Source organism: Stenella coeruleoalba (assembly GCF_951394435.1).
Source record: "Stenella coeruleoalba genome assembly, chromosome: 13".
Lineage (NCBI taxonomy): Eukaryota > Metazoa > Chordata > Mammalia > Artiodactyla > Delphinidae > Stenella > Stenella coeruleoalba.
In genome coordinates, this window is record NC_137159.1 from 34575598 (window position 1) to 34596142 (window position 20545).

The following is a 20545-nucleotide window of genomic DNA, read 5'->3' on the forward strand; positions in this document are numbered from 1 at the left end:
GTGGACCTAAAGACTGTCATACAGAGTGAAGTAAGTCAGAAAGAGAAAAACAAATACTGTACGCTAACACATATATATGGAATCTAGAAAAAAAAAAAAAGGTTCTGAAGAACCGAGGGGCAGGACAGGAATAAAGACGCAGACATAGAGAATAGACTTGAGGACACGGGGAGGGGGAAGGATAAGCTGGGACGAAGTGAGAGAGTGGCATGGACATATATACACTACCAAATATAAAATAGATAGCTAGTGGGAAGCAGCCGCATAGCACAGGGAGATCAGCTCGGTGCTTTGTGACCACCTAGAGGGGTGGGATAGGGAGGGTGGGAGGAAGACGCAAGAGGGAGGAGATACGGGGATGTATGTATATGTATAGCTGATTCACTTCGTTATACAGCAGAAACTAACACACCATTGTAAAGCAATTATACTCCAATAAAGATGTTAAATAAATAGTCGATTTAGGGTGGGACTAATGCCATTAAAAAATAGATTGAGGGCTTCCCTGGTGGCGCAGTGGTTGAGAGTCCACCCGCCGATGCAGGGGACACGGGTGCGTGCCCCAGTCCGGGAAGATCCCACATGCCGCGGAGCGGCTGGGCCCGTGAGCCATGGCCGCTGAGCCTGCGCGTCCGGAGCCTGTGCTCCGCCATGGGAAAGGCCACAACAGTGAGAGGCCCGCGTACCGCAAAAAAACAAAACAAAAAAGATTGAGAATTGACCTTATAAAAAGAATCTTGCATTCAACTTTTCTGTGCGTTCAAAATATTAGTTGACTTAATATTTTACTTTTCCAGGTCTGCATCGTTTTCTTAAATTAAGATATTTCTGAAAATTCCTAGGAAAGTACATTTAAAAATTTTTACTGAATCAATACTAAAAAGTAAAGTAATCTAAGTAAAATGAAATTTATGATAGTCTTACTCTGAAAAGCTAATCAAAGCACAGAGTTCTTTTATTTATGTATTTAAAATTTTTCCTTCTTATTTATTTATTTATTTAGGCTGTGTCGGGTCTTAGATGTGGCATGCAGGATCTTTTGTTGTGGCAGGTGGGCTCTTCGTTGTGATCTGCGGGCTTCTCTAGCTGTGGCGCACTGGTTTAGTTGCCCCGCAGCATATGGGATCTTAGTTCTTCCCCGACCAGGGATCGAACCCGAGTCCTCTGCATTGGAAGGCGGATTCTTAAGCACTGGAGCACCAGGGAAGTCCCCAGAGTTCTTTTAAAGAAGAAGAAATTGTGTGACTGAAGAAGTTGAAGGAATATTGAAAGACTCTTAATATGAGGAATATTTACTTTTGAGAGACTTTTATTTTGGAATTCTTTTACTTTAAAGCCGTCTCCTTCGACATGAGCATCCTGCCTTGTGTCCTACATGTTGGAGATCGTGCTTTGGCCCAGTCCATGTGCTTCCCTCCTTCAAGGAGAGGATTCTGAGCAGTCAGTGGAATGCCCACCTGCAGCTTGCCAGGGGTCACTGCATTGCAAGTGTAGCTGTGGACTTAGTTTGTGTCACATGCTGGTGTTTCCCATTCCTGCATGTGAAGCTCTCTCTGTCCAGGATGGAGCCAGAGGTGGGAAGAGATGGGGTCAGGCATGAGGCAGGGGTGGGGGGTAGGAGATGAGAAGCATTTGTACTCTAGCCTCAGGCCCCCAAACACAGGGCTGGGCCTGCTTATGTGAGTGACCCTGCAAGCTTTCAGAAGAAATACATTTCAAGCTCCAACTGAAAATTCACCTTAACACCACTGAAATACTCCATTTTTAAAAAATTTGTGGGGTGTGTTTCACATCCTAACAGAGAGACTCTTTCTGACAACTCCTGTAATACTTAGTCTGTACCGTGGAGTTTAGAACCTAATTCTATTCTGTCATTCACAGTGAGCGGCTGTTTTACCTGAGTTCTATTTTATTTTGTCTCCAACTAGACTGTAAGTCCCTAGAGATAGAAAATAAGACGTATGCCTCCGTGGTAGTTACCTACTATGTCTAGTAGAATTTTGAATATAAAGTAGATAATAAGTACTTGTTGCTTGCTGGATAAACCTATAATGCCTGATAAATATGTTAAACAAGACTTAGACTAACAGTTTTAAAACCTGAGATGGTTGGGGCAAAAGGCGGTTTCTCAGGTATGAAAGAAAACAATATAAAATTAGTGAAGGGAGAATAAAGAAAAAGAAGTCATTTGAGCATCTGCCTTTGCTTGGGGATTGAACCCGCAAAAGGGGCCCGTGCAGACTGGCTCCCTTCCCCAAGCCCCACCGTCACCTCAGGGTCTTTAAAATTGATAGCCAGACCTAGGGAGGACCTAGTAGACAGGGCTGATTTCAACTGTAAAAACAGCGGTAACAAGGGATTTGAAGAGCTCTGTTGTTTCACAGCAAACAACTTATTTGTGCCCAGATCAACAGTAAATAAACAGAATGGTTTTGTGTGTGATTAAGAGGATTACATGTTAGAGAATCTGCTTTTGCTATTAAGGCACAATCCACAGTAACTCCCTCTGTCTTTCTGCTCTGAAACTACCATGATTTCCCATAAAAATATCAACAAAAGTCAGTTCATTCTTCTCAAAATCGGTTTCTCCTATTTTTCTAATGTCGAGAGCACAGACTTTTCAACAGTTAAAGGCTTTAATTTGCCTTCTAATGTAGCACAGTTTGATTTGGCTGTCTTCAGACTAGACTCGACTCCTTGCCAACTGCCTATACGTCCAGGTCTACTCTGAGAATAGGGCCATGCTTCCCATAATGCAGAGGATCTCAGAGTGTGGTCCAGGGACCATGGGGAGCCTGAAGATTCTCAGGAGGCCTGCAGAGACTATACTATTTCTATAATTATACGAGTATGTTACTTGCTTTCTCATCTCATTCTCTCAGGAGCATACAGTGGAGTTTTCCAGAGACCACATGATGACATCATCACTCTGATGGATAATGGGCTGTATACTTGTATATTCTGGGGTCTTAAAGATTTTTAAGTCTTAATTTCTAGTAAAGCAAATACCTATAGATAGAACCTACATAAACAAAAGCTCTTTGGGGTCCTTAATTTTTAAGAGAGTAAAAAGGGTCCTGAGAGTATAAGTTTGAGAAGCACTGCCTTGAAGACAAAAATAACTACCTATATTTCCAGTTAATTCTTGAGTGGAAAGGAACCAAAATTTAGTGGAAAGTCACAGAGATGATTAAACATTAGAAAGTTGGATTTACAAGAAGAGGTGGAAGGAACTGGGATTTATCAGCTCAGCTCAGAGAAGCTGGAGAGATGCCACAATAATGATCTTCAGGTATGTGAAGGGTTGATGTACATACAGAACAAGAAGAAATTGGCTTCAACTGCGGTGTGTGAGATTTAAACTAGAGATAAAGAGGGGTTCCCTGACAGGCGCTGTTAAACAGCAGAGTGGGTGACTGACGGGCTTGTGGAATCTCCTGCACTGGAGGTCTTTAAAAACCGGATAGATTTCCATCTGTCTGGGATGATTTAAATGTGGCCTTGCCAGAAAGCCGAGGGGATGGAACAGATGATGTCTTAGGCTCCCCTTCCAGCCCCTCGGTTCTATAATTAACTTGATGAAAGGAGCCGTGGTGATTTGCAGTGAAGGGTTTAGACAGGAATGTGCTTGCTGATCTCGGGATAGGTCATGGGTAGGAAAGCCAGAGGTTTGCTTCATGGCTGGTGGCGATCCCATGTCATCCTGTAAAATGACTGACGCCCGGAAAAGTCCATTTCAGGTCAGATTTAGGATTGGGCCCTAGGTCCCTGTGGAACCCTTGTCTAGGAACAGTGGGAAAAGGAACTTGGTAGGTTGATTGAAGTCAACTCAGGTGGGACCTGGAAAATTTCAAATATTAGATGTAGGTATTTGGGCATGGAATGATGCCCCTGATTCTAAAGGAAAAAAGAATGCAATCCTAAATTTTATAGAAGGATGGCATCAGAAAATCTGAACGCCAAGTGTAATGCTCTTCACAGGCACACTCTTTCAATTTTACTGCGTGTGGGCGCTTTATTTCTTTCAGAATTGGTGGAATTTCATTGCTTCCAGTTTTCAAAGATTTTGCATTTTAGAGATTAGAGTTTGAAGTTTCCCTGTCCTGGGTCAGAGATCCAGAGAATCAACGAGATTCCAAGGTAGTTTGTTTCTTTTGCTTATCACTTGAATTTCCATGAACAAGAGGAAGGAAAGAATGCAAATTTGCTGTGGTTATTGTTGGATCCTGACATTAGGGACAACACAGTAGAAATCAGTAGAACCATCTGCGATAATGAGCTGGATTAGAGAATATAAATGAGATTTTATCTAAAGGTAGACCCAATCACCATGGTCTGCTTTGACACTTAAAAAATATTTGGATCATGCATTATCTTGGCTTGGGTTGACTGACAGAAAGCAGAGAAAGAAGACAGAGCTGGGAAGACTCCCTTGGGTACTTTTAGCGACTGCAGTGTAGTTTGATCAGATATCTTTCAGGAAAACAACCCTGGCAGATAGCAGATAACCCCACTGTGGGCAATGATTACCAGGCTCTATCTATCTCCAAAAGATTCTAAGAGGCTACTGACCTCTCCTTTGACAAAGCCTTCTAGTGTTGAATGAGATGGGAAGACCAAGCCTGTGGCAACATGGTAAACATGCATTCTGTCCAGAGAAAAGTGGGAGAATATTATAGAAGCTGTAAGACAATAAGCCTCTTTGATTGTTAAGACCCTATCATGCAAATACTCAATTAAAAGAAGGTATCTTCCAACCTTCTTTTGTGTCTCACCTTCATGTCCCTTGATGTTGAAAGGTGGGAAAGGGAAGGAGGAAAAGAATTCCAGTTTTTAGAGAGCACAGAATAAACCTAGGAAAAGTATTATTCCAAAAGATATTTATTAATAGTAAAATACCACAGATGGGATTTTTAAATGAGCTTGATAATGTCCTCATTTCTTCTAACCACCTTTGCAGCTAAGTTAGCTAAAATAAAGAAGGTAAGGACCACTGGATAAAAGTGTATCACCTTTGTGGAGTAAGAAAGAAAACTTTTCAAACCCAGAAAACCTGTGACCATGAAGGTCTGAATTAAGGTTTTGTGGCTAGAAAAGGGAAACATCACTGCTTTGCATTTTTTTTTTTTTTAAAGCCCCGTTCTAAGGCAGTCAAAGACAGCCTCGCTAAAGGCTGTGAGTGTGCCTTTGGGGCATCACAGTTCGGTGCTTTGACCTTCCCTTCATTTATCCAAATTGTTCTTCAAGCAGTTACTTCTGCCTGCTGTGCTCTTCACTCTGCTTCCCCCAGTCGTCTTCCAGCCAAAGTTATACTCATTTTCCTAGACTCAGTTCTCAATCTACCGTGGCCTCCATACATTCCTAGAGCCCCAGAGTGCCCCCCCCACTCTGGCATAACCCTATCCTAAGACTTACTACTATTCACTTTGCACTAGAGTTATTCGTGTGTGTGTCCATGTTTGTCACTGAAGTGTGTGCTCCCACAAGCGGGAGCCAAGTTATTTTTTTCATATCTGAGTCTTACACCTAGTAGTTGCTCAATTAATGTTTACTACTGAGTCAAATTTGACTGAACACATCTTTTCCAGAAAAAAAAAAAACCAAGATCCAGATGCTACCAATAATGCATTTGACTTTTGGAAGTATATTTATTAGACCTTTCAGCAAAACAACATAACTTATATATGCAAAAACAGAAGTAATGGGAAAACCTATTTCTACATGCATATTTATTCAGTGTATTGAATTCAATATGATAGTGACTGAAAGAATGCGTGTACATGTATGCACGCATATGTATGTATATTTATATATGAAAGCAAACAATTTATTTCTACATCTTAGTTTTTCAGCCATAAACCACATAAAATCGAGAAGGACTAGAATTGAATAAAACATTTAAAATGTCAGATTAAAATCCTTGGTGAATAATATTCTGATTTTCTTATGGAAAACAAGAGCAGAAAAACAAGTAAAATTATCACTCTATCTTCCTAACAGAACTTTCTTATTTTTATAAAAATTTTGTGCTTTGAAAGGCTGATATATTTTCTAAAAGTTTATACTAATAGTCATCTACTGAAAAAATATGTAAAGATGACATTTGAAAAGTAATATAGTCACTGTTTTTATTTTTCTTCTGTCCTTTACGTAGGGAAGGTTACAAATTATTTTCAAGGGAAGAGCATGACATTTCTACATATGCTAACTTTCTAGCACAAAGGCAAACTACAGAGCAAATAACTTTTTTTCCCCATGGAAAATAGTCTCTGTAGTTGTACAAAGCATACTTTGAAATGATAAGAAACATAAAAGATGTGAATAATTATTGTTGGAAGAGATATAATTGTGTTTAAGTTTCTGCATTACTCGTGTATTTATTCTCTCCCTTTGTTTCCTCCACCAAATTTCTTTTTCAAATCAGGCTTCAAACTTGAATTAATTTCTGCTTGGTGTGAACTTAGATGTGCGAGAGGGTGTGCACGTGTATTTTACACCCCATGTTTTCAAGCTTCCTTTGAGATACTTGTTTGTGTTAAGTTCACTATACTTGATTGCACAGATTTTTTTTTTTTCTTGTTAGAGGCAGAAATCAGCCATTCCAAATGCTGTGCTTTAATATATGGAGCCAGAAACCCAAATTGGGTCCTACAGCCTGGCTGTGACAGAACTTGGACCGAATCTTGGGGTTATTTCCTACATTCCACTTTAAAAAATTGACACTGATTTCCTTATTTTTCAGCAAAATCATGTCCCTTGTAGAAATCATATTGATCACAATATTAGTGAAAAGTGCAGAATCTGTGATCTAAAGAACATAGGCTCTAGAAAGATTGGCTTAAAAGGATTTCGGTTTGATCCTTCAGTTCTCCAGAAGGTCTTGGGGCGAAGCACTTTCAACCTTGATATGAGCAGGATTCTCAATGTAGAATGGACTCCAAGTTTGGTTAGACCACAAAGAAGGTGTGTTGAAAGCCATCAGCAATGAAGGGCATGGCTCTGTGCTGATTTGCTTTATGGTATATTTCATGCTGCTCATGCACAGTAGGTAATACACATGGATTCAGCATAAATTTAGTTTTGCACATTAAGTAAAGTGCAATAGATAAATTATGCCTGAAGAAGAGCCACCAGCTGCTATAGCCACTTCAACTAATGTACCCCAGAGGTGCCCGAACACGTCAGTTGTGTCGAACCACTGATGCATCCTGGATATCTGCATGGATACATTTGCTGTGTGGAGCCAGGAGTAGCCTCCTGTCTCTCAGGCAGAGGCCATACCTGGTCTCATTCAAGGGCTCGGTGGAAGGGTCTGAGACAGGATTTTCCCATGACCTGGGGAAGTGAGAAGGGGCAGGAAGGACCCCAAGCATCCCTCCCTTGGCTTAGCTGAAGGATCTAGAGTCACATGAAATGGGCATTCCACTGAGGATTCAGAAATCGGAAAGGACGCATTACTGCAAAGATGGCTGAATTAGAGCTGCTGGGGGAACACTTACTTTTGAATTTCTTGGCATCCTTGGACCTCATTTCTCAACCTTAATGCTCACTTTATGGTTATTATTATTATTTTTTGTATTTAATATATCTACATCCCATACAGGGAATTGAAGCAGAACACTCTGAGGGCTTTAAGGAAGAAAACAGATCTCCAGTCTGTGGCAGGATTCATTCCTGTGGCCGCGAGTGGCGATGACATGTTTTAAGTTATTTGAGATGAGTAAGCAGTTACAAGTTCCACTGGAAATGTGGCTCTGATGGTTTTCAGCCAAACCCTGATAATGGAAGTTTCATCCTCTTGGCCATCCCCTTCTGGGGCCCCCGTGACTGCACCTGTTCCAGGCTTTTGCTCTTTCCCACAAGGTGGGGAGGAATGCCTCACAGGCACCTGTCATCGTGCCCTTTTGCCCATTGAAAGCACTCTGCTAGGACCGGCTTTCTCTTAAAAAGTCTTTTTACTGTACCCCTTTCTGGGGTGAATGGACTCTATCGGCTGCTGCTGCATCTTAGAAAAGGAAACCCAAACACACGGAGCCCCGTGACAAGGGCAGACCAGACCATCAAAGAGAAGTGACACGGGCAGCTTACCCCAAGTCCGACCCCAGACTAAGCCCTTTACCTGCATCACCTGAGTTCTCACGGAAACCCTCTTATCGTTTTCATTTTGCAGAGAAACAACCACCTGAGGTTTTGAAACTTAAGTTACTTGCCCAAGGGCAGATACTACAGGTAAAAAGCAGAGCCAGCATTGAACCCAGAACGCTGGATTTGGGAGCTGTGTACTTTAAGCACTTTAGGCACTTTGGTACACCGCCTTCGAGCAGTGATTTTTTTTTTTTTTCCTGCAAAGTAGCATAGATTTTCTTCAACTTGTTTTTTACAGACAAAGTAGGTCACTCTGCCTTTAAATGGAAACTTTCTCTTGAAAAGAAACTCAAGATGTTCTTCATATAGGATGTCTATTCATGATGAATGGTTTCATGTTCCAGAGGAAGAGTCTGACACAGGTGGACAGAGAGACTCTTATTACCCATGAGTTAGTCGACTGATTCGCAGAGATCAACCTCACTTTGGGGGTTTCCACGGCTCCTTCTAGTAGAAGAACGTAAGTCACAAGAGTAATGGATCGCTGGACCTTCTCTGAGGTCCCTCCTTGGGCCCAGCTGGAGGAGAGGGACCCAGGAGGGACCCTTCTGTTTCCCACTAGGGTCCTTGGACTCTTTAATCAATAGAAATTCATGACGCCAGATAAGGAATTCAAGCAAGGCTTTAATGGGACTCGTACTATAGCACGAGGGAGTGAAAACAAGAAACAGGTTCCCTTGCTCACTCGCTGAGGTGGGGCGACCTGGTTCCTTAAATGGGGTGGGTCGGTGGGAGCCGGAGGCGTGGCTTAGGTGGCCTGGCCACCCCGTGGTGGTGCTGTGTGCAGGGATCATGCGTGGCACCCTGCTTTTGCTCCTGGCACCTCAGAAGAGGCAGTTGGTTTCTGGCTCTTTTGTATCTTATTGTTCATAATTGCCCCCACTATGCATGTGTACAGTTATTTCTAGTCCTTTATAGCTTCTTTTTATTCTGTTGTGTGAGGAGACATTTGTCTCGGAGCAAGTCCAAGCACTCCGGTAGAGGGTCCCGAGTTCCAGCCCATCTCACTTCTAGTGGTGCACTGGAGCCTGTTTGCACCGGCTTCCAGAACCCTGTGTGCATTCTCTTCCCAATTCCACGGGCAGTGACATTCCATTGGTAGCTTGAAATTGCTCATGGTAGGAGCCTCAATACACAGAAATTTGTAAGCACTACAAATCAGGGCTTTTTCTTTTTTAGAGAGTGAGTTGTGACACATTTACCAGGACACCACTGGGCACATCCCCATGGCCTCGGGGGACTTTGGGACTGTTCTGGATACCTGGTAGTTCTTGTTCTACTAGCTCTTCAGTCCAGAACTCTTAAGGGGAGAAACAATTTTCAGCAGCAGCACAAAACTCTTTATAACATATAAAGCATGATTCATGTGTTGGGTTTTAGCAATGTTGAATTCGGGCATTATTTACTAGGACAAACAGAAGGTGTTATAATATTAAGAACAATGTTACATCTAACACTGAAAGTGGGTATATGGTAGTAGAGTGCTCCAAAAGTTTGCCTAAATACACCCATGTCCTACACAGGGAAGAGAAGATACTAAGAGCTTTAATGAAGAAAGAGGATCTATATTCTTTGGTAGAGATTATTGCTGTGGACAGAGATGCTCTTCACCAGTGACTATTTCTACTTTGGATCCAGTTTGCACCGAGTAGGATCACAATGGCTGTAAACTTCGTATTAGATTCTCAGTGTTCCACTTAACTTTACCCAAAATTACCTCATGAGGCCCAGACACATTATTCAGTCCATCTGCATTTGAGTTGCCTGTCCTACCTGTACTTCATTTAGTGTTCTGTAGTTGTAGGCAACAGTTGCTAATTTAAGCAGGGAAGAAATTTACTGGAGGATCTTTATTTTATTTTTATAAATTTATTTATTTATTTAGGCTGCATTGTGTCTTCACTGCTGCACGCCGGCTCTCATTGCGGCAAGCGGGGTCTACTCTTCGTTGTGGTGCGCGGGCTTCTCATTGAAGTGGCTTCTCTTGTTGTGGAGCACAGGCTCTAGACGCGTGGGCTTCCGTAGTTGTGGCTCACAGGCTCAGTAGTTGTGGCTCGTGGGCTCTAGAGTGCAGCCTCAGTAGTTGTGGCGCATGGGCTTAGTTGCTCCGCGGCATGTGGGATCTTCCTCGACCAGGGCTCGAACCTGTATCCCCTGCATTGGCAGGCGGATTCTTAACCATTGTGCCACCCGGGAAGCCCCACTGGAGGATCTTTAAATGGCTCAAAGAACTGATGGGGAAGTGGGAGAACCAGGCTATGAGAAGAATTGGAACAAGGCATTACTATGAACCAGTCACTTCCTTGGTAGCACACTCCCACTGGGAAGGAATCAGCCACAGCCATTTCCCTCTTCTATTATTGCCAATCTGCATAAGAGCCAATGTTGCTGGCAACTAGGAGGGCCAGGGACAGAGCACCTTCACACAAATAGGGGATAGGCAGTTCCCCAGAAAACAACCAGGATGTGTTAGCAAAGCACTGAGTAACAGATGCAGTGTGGTCAACTTTTGCCTCCCTAGTGATTGCACAGCAGTCAGTGGAGGAGACTAGAAACCATTGTCTACTTCACAAACGAATCATTTATAAAATGTTTTAAACTTCCATGATAAAGTTCTGAGAACCTCCTTTTCATGAGTCATTTAATCTTGAGCAGGTTTTTGTTTTTACCTTGAAACTTAAGAGTGTAAGAGTCAAATCTGTGCTTCATTTGTAGAAGTTCACTAGCTTATATTCGTTCCATTCCTGGCTCCATTTATGTCTTTATCCTGTGTTTTCTCTTTTGCTTTATGCTTACTTCTAATTTATGCTCTGTAGCTATTTTTTATATATGCTCCTAAGCTGCTGAGACGACTTTTTGCAACAAGGTAGTGTATAAATAAGTAGACACATGCAGTCATCTCCTAGGATTCTTTTCTAATTTTAATACCCTACTGTTCTCATTCAGAAAATTGGATATTCAAGTGAACAGAATATGTTCACTGAAATTCAAGTATATCAGAGTCACCTTGTCTTGACTGATACTTACTCAAAACACAGAGTTGCTTTTTAAATCTCTTAAATTCACATGCAGAGGAAAGCGATACCATCGAAGTAAGACGAATGGTCATTATTTCCCTGGAGAACAATAATTTTACAATAAATTTCAAAAACAGCACGATTTAGCAAATTAAGCTTAGAGCCAAGGATATTAAATAGAGTTAACTTTGTAGAAATAAATTCTGATACCACAGGCTTCAAACATTACTTTAAGTCTGTTCATTTTGAAAACAGTTAGTGAAGGGGCCCTTAAGGTTTTGGTTTGGGATGTTGGATTTTGGTTTTAAAGGCTGAAGGAGTGAACCTTTCTCATGCCAGGCAGGATATAATGAATATACGTCTATATGTACACTGTATTTTGATATTGCTAGACTGCTGAGTAAGCAATATTGATAGCAACATCCCCTTCAAAGGAAACTTGTACTTTGCAGCCATGCTTCTGTGCTTTGGCAACTCCACACGGAAACAGTATTTCTTTGATCCTATATTTAGTGCTGATATTGTTTATGTTTAAATGTTAAAAATAACTCTTTAAAGCCACATGCCCTACAGTTAATAATAAAAGCACATTATCACCTTTTAGAAGAGTTTACGAGAAATCTTGGGCCACCTTCTGTAGCCCTATACTAAGCTACAACGTCTGCAAAGGCTTGAATTGAGTGATAATTTGTTATGAAAACCTCCCCTTTTAACTCTCTCCTCAATATATGTTCCCTAGCCCACTGAACTGCTACTTGGACTTTCTTTTTTTCTTGGACCAGTCTTTGCTGAAGAGAATCAAAGCATCCATCTTTACAAAAAAAAAGAAAAAAAAAGAAAAATTAAGAAAAAATACATACAACAGACAACACATACATACCCTATCTATCTATCTATCTATCTATCAGATACTGTCTTTCTCTCTGCTTTCATCTGAAGGAACAGTTCATAAATGGAAAGACAGAAGTTCAGCCTATCTTGCTCGAGTTAGAAGCATTCCTCCCAAACTGCTGATGCTGATCTATTGTCAGACTACACTGCACTCTCTCATTAATCTTAACCCTTTCCTCTGAAGGGTCTTACTCTTTGAGTCACTCTGTTTTAGGGAGCCGTTGTTTTTATGTGGTTGCTAAGTCACCATCAAAGAATTCTAAGATCTGTGAAGCACGAACGTACAGGAAATCGACCTTATCAGTTCCTTGGTCTTGGCAGGTCGTGTGAAGTAATTTTTGAAAGATGTGGAGAAACTGTGGTTGGGTACTTCTAAGTTGAAATACATTCTACCCTAGAAATTAAATGCACTTTGCTGAAGGATTAACCACACTGTTATCAATGTTGCTCTGCTACAGTACATACAGGTCATTACCACCGAAGCCTATCTAAATGACTCAGTGTATCTGTGTGCGTGTGCGTGCGCGTGTGCATGAGTGGATAAAAATAACACGTTCTAGTTATAGCTAAGATATTTTTGTAGAAGGAAACAGACTATACGTGGCCACCTCTAATCAATTTGAGTATTAAGTTTCTTCTCAATCTATTTACTCATTGATAGGCTAGTTGGCTGCAGGTGGGGAAGGAAAAGTCTCTCACTGTTTAGTTTTTGTTTTGTTTCGTTCTTCAGTGAAGTCGAAAAGGTGACTGTGTAGCTTAGTAATCGGAGATGAAATATGCATGACAGTGTCTGGCCGAATGCTTTCTTTGATTGCTGCTGATGAATCATATCTCTTTAGTCTAACCTTGGCTTCCAAACCCCAAATCACTCCAAACTTGCTTCTACAATGCCACATGGGGCAAATCTGTGATCTTGCCAAACCACCTGAAAAGAATTATTTTCCTTGCACACACCAAAAATAATCATCAGTTCTTTAAAGTTCAGATTGTAGAGGTTTTGAGTAATTAAAACCTTTTCTATACCTCGGTAGCGCTCCCAAAGGTTAAATACGTTTCTGTTCTTGCATCTACAGAATAATTGTGGGAAAGCAAATGAGTTTCTTCTCTGAAAAGACATGGAAACCAAGTAGTTATTTGTGCCTGCAAATCCTTTTGGGTAAAGAACCAGCGAGATAATAAATTGTTTTGCTAAAAACAGGAAGTTTGGCAAAGATGCAAAAGTACAGCTAAACTTTGGCCAGGCAACCCAAAACATTGTGTTCTTCTTTGAAAGTATTTCCAGCAAGAAAAAAAAAGTGCAGTGCCTTGAATACATAGTTTAAGAAACAGTGAAGGCATCTGGCAACATGAACTTCTTGCCAAGCTTGTGGTTGTGCTGTGCTTGCTAATGGGAAGATGTGCCAGTTTTCAATGACTTATGTCATGCACAGCTGGAAACCCACGCATAAATAAGACCTCGAATGCTGTGAAGTCCAAAAACATTCAAGAAAATATCCCCTCTTTTCACTCCCTTCATCCAAACTGTAGAAAATATTAAATAGAAAGGGAATTACTTGGAGTTTTGATAGGAAAAAGACAACTTCAGATTTCTTGAGGAAACCTGTTTCAAGGCAGGAGCATTCAATCAGTCGAGACATTCTGGAAGTTGTTAGTTTTTTTTTTCTCTCCCCCTCCCCTTCCTCAGATTCTTCATACCCACGCTTGCCAGCTTTATTAATATGATTGTGATTATGTGGCATCTGTTTTGGACAGACCCGATAGGACTGTAATTTCCACTTCAGTCCATCAGGCTGGAAAGACTTCAAAATGTGGGCCAGAAAAAATAAAGAAATTAACCCAAGACGTCTGGAAAGAAGAGCATTGTGCTTCTGTCAGTTCAAGCTGCAGGGAACCCTGGGACATCTTGATTGGAGGAGAATGTGCTGCAGAAACGGTGCTCCCCGGGCTGGTGGGGCCCCTTCCAGCTGGCAACAGCAATGGGACTCTTTTTGTTCTCCTTCTACACTGAGCGATTTGGCTTGCAGTTTTGATTTTAGGATTCAAAGAGAGGAACTCCCAATTTTAGTTCTTACCACTTATTTGGGACTGGAGGCAATGGTCCATCTCCCTGAGTTTCTTATTTGGGCAGAAGAAGCAGGAGGCAGAGGGTCCCATAAAGTTCAGCAAAGAGAGTCAGCAGCTCTGGCTCCCACTCTGGGGACATCTGTGCTGGGGAGACGGGAGCAAGCACTGAGAAAAATAGCTCCTTCCTTTTCTCTTGCGAGATGGGCTTTCTCTGGTCGCTGTTTTCTCTCCGCCTACCCTGTGAGTGTTGGTTTTTACCTCTGAGGCACCTCGATTTTAATTGCAAACAGTTTTCTCTTGGGGGAAACACTGAGGTGGCCAGCAGCCTAGTGTAGCCCATGGAACAGGGATATGAGCCTCTGGCCCTGGCTCTGCAGCTGGTGACCAAGACGATCCTGTCTCTCTAAACAGTGGTTTCTTCATCTGTGGATGAGTCATTATAATGGTAACTGCCTCAAAGACATGTGGAGACGAGGGAATAGGTGAATGTAAGCAATGCATGGACTGCTATCCTGGGTTGCACTGATCTATACGTGATCAACAAATGTCGGCTGCTTTGGGGATGGACAGGGCCCACCCTGTGACCCCTCCACCGAGGAGCCAGGTGGAAATGCTTTTGGCTTTCCCAGCATGACTTTCAGCTCTTAGACTATTATATTAAAAAAGACATAAATATACAGACTTTGTTGATTGGATGTTTATTTTAGATTTTGTAGAGAGGCAAAGAAACAAATCAAAATACCCTTTAATTGACCACTTAGAAATAACCATTATTTGAATGTTGACATAATTCCTTTCAGTCTTTTTTCTACGGTTTTGTTTGGAATTATTAAATTGGGACACTATTATACAAGCATTTTACCATATATTATTTTTAAACATTTTCCCACTTCTTTAAGTATAATTTTTTTAATGCCTTAAAATGTTATTTTAAAGGGCTTCACAACATTCCACTATATGGTTATTCTTATCGGAGTTAGGGTTTTTGCTTTTGTTTTTTTTAACATCATGATGAATATCTTTGCATTTGTATTTCCTTAGGATAGAATTACTGGATTAAGAAGAGTCTTTTCAAGGACTCTTAATAGGTGTTGGTTATTCTTTGAAATTATGAGGGGCAAGGGTGGAGGGAGAGATCTTTACCCCGCATGAAGCAGGGAATCCTGGCCAATCAGACTGGGAGTTGAAGTGGCTTCTTGCAGAACCGGTGAGCCAGAGCCTCTGCTTTCCCTCTAAACAAACAAACAAATAACTAAAATAAACACACACACACTATACATACACTATCTATATATACTATATAGACATATATGTATATAGGGTGTGTATGTTTATGTACACATGTTATTGAACAGGGAGAGAGAGGCAGAAAACTCTGCTTCTCGCCACCCTACTCACCTCGGATTGCTTTTGAGCTCCAGAGGGGAGGGGGTGCGGCTGGAAGATGGAAGAACTGGCTTTAGGGCAGACCTAGTGATCATGGGCATTAGGAACACTGCCTGGGAGAGCGGGGCAGCAGGGCGGAGGAGACAGCCTTTCTCCACACTTCTGCACGGAACCTGGCTCCACGCTGGTCCCTTGAGGACTGACGGCTTAGGCAGCTACAGCAGGCAGCACCCTGCCTAGACCTGACTTTTTTAGGTTAGCGCTGGCAACAGTGAAAACTGTGACGCTTCCTCCAGAGGCTTTGCCAGTGGAGTTCCCAAAAAGAAGGGCGCCTGAGCCGTGGGAAGCATGCAGAGCAGATGCCCGCAGTGATGCTCCTGGCAGACACGTTTGCGAATGCTTGCGAGATGCCTCTTGGGGAAGAGAGGGTCCCAGAAACAAAATCTATCAGGGTGGCTGCGGGGACTGGACTTCCTGTTTGAGCATCAGGAGGTTCTTTTTTTTTGGCCAGTTGGAGCTGGGTTTCACTGCTCCCGTGGCTTTATTTCTGCCCACAGCCTGGCCAAGCCCAGGGTTGCTGGCTTTCATACGTGGAGTGCTTCACTCAATGAGATGAAAAAAAAAAAACAGAGCAGAAACTGATAAAAGAGAGGAAATTGTGATAAAGGGTAAAAATGAAGCCGTGCAAATCTCAAGTTTTAAGAAACTGGAGCCTGGAGCTGAGAAAGGTACTCAGAGTTGCTGAGCATGTGGGCAGGAAGGAACAGAGGAGGTCCTCTCCCATTTCAATGTCCTCATTCTGCACAGGAGGCGCTGTGGCCCCTGGGGAGTTGTCGCTTCTTCCCGGTCACTTGGTGAGTCCTCTGAGCCAAAGCAGAGGTCTGCAGGCGCTTCACTCAGAGCCTCTCCCGTGACCTCCCACTGCCTCTCTGGTCAGGACCTTGAAGCATGGGGGTGCTATTGATGAGGTCGCTGGTGCTCACCAGTTGTTCCCTGTCATGGTCCATTTGGGCTCCTATAACAGGGCACCATAGACCAGGTAGCTTCAGCAACAGAAGTTTATTTCTCACAGTTCTGGAGGATGGAAGTTCGAGATTAAGTGCCAGCATGGTCTGGTTCTGGTGAGAGCACCCTTCTGGGTTGCTGACTGTCCACTTCTCATTGTGTCCCCCTAGGGCAGAATGAGAGAGAGAAGAAGCAAGCTCTCTCTCCAGTCTTCTTGTAAGGGCACTAATTCCATTCATGGGGGTTCATCCTCATGACCTTATTTAATTCTAATCACCTCCCAAAGGTCCCACCTCCAAATACCATCACTTTGGGGGATAGGGTTTCAACATCTGAATTCACGGGGTGCACAGTCATTCAGTACATAGCATTCCCCCTAGGAAACACACAGGAACAGGCTCCAGCATTAGGTCAGTGTTCTCCTGTCTGGTTTCAGAATCCCCTGGGAGCTTCCACAGTCCTGATGCCCAGGCTGCACCTCAGACTGTTGAGATCGGCATCTCTGAGCGTGAGACCCTGGTATCAGTATCGGGTACAGCTTCCCTGGGGATGGCAGCATCCGGGCCCCTGTGCGAGAGGAGTGGCATGTCACTGTGTCACCACAGGTCCTGGATCCTGCTGTTCACCTGGCATCAGGGGCTATGTCACTTGCCCCACTGGCCTGTTTGTTGCACTGTGATCACAGGATGCAAAGTCAGGGGCTGGACTGGCTGATTTCTGAAGTCCCTCTCAGTTTGAGAATCCGAGAGTCCAAGTAAAAAGAAATAGACATTGTGTTAGAATAGACATAATTAAGCACACCTTTCCATATCTTGTGGTACTTCTTTGTTCTCTGCTTCCTACCACGAAGATTCCCATGAGCTCTTCATCATTTCGGAAAGAAAAAGAAATGGTAACGCATTGGGTTGGTCTTGGAGCAGTTACAGCCGAAAGAACACAGTCCGTGCAATCAGAAGTAATTTGGAAGTAAATCAAGTCCTCTACTTGCACTTCTCAGATGCCCTGTGTGGGAGGGAAGAGGGCCCCCAACGCAGCCCCACTCTCCCTTCTTCCCTGCATGCTGCCCGCCCCCGACCCCAGCCCCAGGCTGCAAGGCTTTCCAAACACTCTCCCAAGGCCCTCCAGCCTCTGCTTCACCCACTTCTTCTTCTTCTTCACCCATTTTGATCCAAATCTCTATCCGGAAGCCCAAGAGTGTCCTCCCAGAAGGCAGGCTGACCTCAGAGGGCAGAAGGAGGCAAACAGTAAAGCTCAGAGTCATCCTGAGCAGCACAAAGGCAGGGAACACTCAGGTGCTGATGCTTGTTACCCACTGTTCGCACAGAAGTGGTGGGCGAGGCTGTCAGAGCTGGAACGGGTCTGGCTGGGGGTCAGGGGCACCTGCTGCTCAGGGAGTCGAGGATGGAGCGAGGGAGCGCGGGCCTTGGCTGCCTGGAAGCGGAGAGCTGGCTTGGGTGAACTCTTGAGTATCTTCCCTACTGGGAAGTCTTCATCCTCTTGCTTTTCACACACAGAAAGGCTATTTGGCAGCCGCTCGCTCACCTTGGGCTCTCCAAGTGGAGTATTGCCGTCTTCAAACACAGCTGGCTGTAAAACCCGAGCTCCGTTAGGCTCACTGACTCCAGTACTTTGTGAAGATGTTAGAAACAGAGGCCGAGTGAACTTGGTTTAATGTTTCCTTGGAGTTCTCCTGAATGCAGGGCATAGAGCTCTCTTTTTTTTGGGGGGGGGGTTATTTATTGCCCACGTTTTCTTTTTTTTTTTACTGTGGCACTTGAGGTCAAGGCCGAGGGGCTCCAGAGAAAGCTCTATTGACGTGACGTAATTTTAGGGACAGAACGTTCCATTCTCCTCCTCTGTGAATGTGGAGGATATCCTGCAGCGTGACATGGGGCCAGAAGACGGCTTGGAGCCCTCTTGGCAGTAACGCAGCCTGGAGGGACCTGTGCGGAGAGTCAAAGTTCCCTTTATGTAAAGGGAAGGAACTACTGAACTGTGGGCGGGATAGTACATGTTAGAACATATCCCATTCTGACATGGAAAAGGGGGAACTGAGCCATCGCTGCCGATTTCATCCATTCTGTGTTTGGACCAGTTTCATGTTGCCCAGGACATTTTTTCTCCTTGCTCCTCTGACAGCAGCCTCGGCACCAGGGTAGGAATCCCAGCGCTTACAAAGCCACTCAGGAGGCCCAAAGCAAGTGACCACAGGGACTGAGGGGAGCAGGAAAAATGTATCCTACAAAAACCTGTTCTGTACTTATTAAGTCTTTCAGGGAAATGGGGGAAAAGATGGGTTTTGGAGCCAGAATTATTTGGGCTTACATTCTGCATTAACTTTGTGAGTTCAAGCCTCTAAGTTTTTGCACTGGTACAAAATGCATATGAATAATTGTTCCTACTTTAAGCAGCCATTTGAGGATTAAATGAGATAACACTTATAGCGGGTCTGGCATGGTGCCCGGCTTACAGGAGATGCATAATAAATGTCATGTTTCTCTCCTTCCTCAGATGCACATAGGCACACACCTGGAATAATACTTCAAGGGAGTTTTTTCAAAGGATCGATTACTTTTGTTCTAAATCACCAGTTCCTAGCAGGCAGGAATAACGAGCGCACAGAGTTGAGTTCTTTCCAAAATACGGGTGAATGTGTAACCTCTAAGTAAATAACCTGGCATTAGGTGTCTTCGCTGTGGAGAGCCAAGGATGTGGAAAGCTTGCTCCTGCCCTCCCTGAGTGTACAATGAAGCTGGGAGGACAAGGTACATACGCTGTCGACACTCCAAGACGAGGAATAAAAAAATGTGTCCTGTCCCCGATGAGTCTGGTTATTAAGGCTCGCAAACACTCCACTGGTCACCCCCAGGCAGCTAGTTCCCACGCCCCTCTTGCATGGGGCCAAGTGCAGCCTCTCTTTCCCTGCGTGACTCAGCTGCTTCTGGGAACACCATCCCCGGTAGCCCTCCCCCAGACAACCCACACCACCATTGCTGCGGTCTCTAATCTGTCTCCCCAGCTGCCCTGATCTGGAACAGCCGACCTTTGAGGAAGCTGGGGCTGAGGAATCCACCCTGCCTGGGCTCCAGCTGTTCCACGGAGAGCTGCCATTTCTCCCCTGCCCCAAGTAGAAGGTTCAACATGGAGCACCTATTTCACCGATGGTGGTGGTAGTGATTACTAGCTTTGACTGTGGAGTCAGAATGCACGGGTTCAAATTCGACTTCCACCACCTCCTAACTATGACTCTGTCCTAATCAACAATTAAGGCTCAATTTCCATGTGTGGAGAAGTGGGGCTAATAAACTAGTACCCATCTCATTTTGAGGACTAAATGAGGTGACTTAAATTTAGCATAGCACAGAGCAGTCCACCAGGAAGTGTTTGCTATTATTATCTAATGATGGCAGTTTGGGGACGTGAAATGTGTGCTGCATTTACCTTTCTTTCTCGTATTTCCCCCAAAGGCTGGGCCAGTGGTCCTCTCTCACCTGGTTTTCCTCCCCGACTCTCTCTCTGTGTCCCGGGATGGGACACACAATCTTCAATTCAACCCTGCAATTGGGAAAGCTGCTTTCTTGCTTCTGGGATCATTTCCTTTCAAACCAAGGTTTTGCCGTAGTTTTTCAAATCCCTGTGTTAGTTTGAGACTCAATCCTGGCATCTAGTAAAATACTTGAAGTACTCAGCATCAGTTCTTCCAAATAGCCCGGGGTCTGGGGTCTTTCACACAGCTAGGGAGCCAGAAATCTGCCTGACACCTTTGAAGTCCAAGCACACCTGAGATCCTTATTAAAACTAACAATGGAAGCCATTTTCACAAGAATGACGCCAATGATAAATGCTCTGTGGCACAGAGAAAGAGCTTTCAACTCTGCGGAAGGTGGGCCCAATGTAACAATCTAGGCTTTGAACTTCATCAGCCGTGGCCTCAGAAGAGTCATTCCTGGCTGTAATTTTCCAACCATAAAATGGAGATGCCTGGGAATGGCTCATACTGACTAGAGAAATCTTCAAACTTGAGCTGCCGGGCAGAT

The 20545-nt window shown here is 43.6% G+C and overlaps 1 protein-coding gene across 19 annotated transcripts in view; it reads right to left on the bottom strand.

Moving 5' to 3' along the window:
* MEIS1 (Meis homeobox 1) overlaps nucleotides 1–20545 on the bottom strand; it is a 964979-nt gene that overhangs the window by 299988 nt on the left and 644446 nt on the right. Inside the window, exon 1 of one of the 19 annotated variants that reach the window (XM_079941536.1) lies at nucleotides 11173–11196. The exons of the other annotated variants lie outside the window; for them this stretch is intronic. The gene's annotated coding sequence lies outside the window, so the exon portion shown is untranslated. Of the gene's footprint in view, nucleotides 1–11172; nucleotides 11197–20545 lie in introns of those variants that run through there. 19 annotated transcript variants of the gene reach the window in all.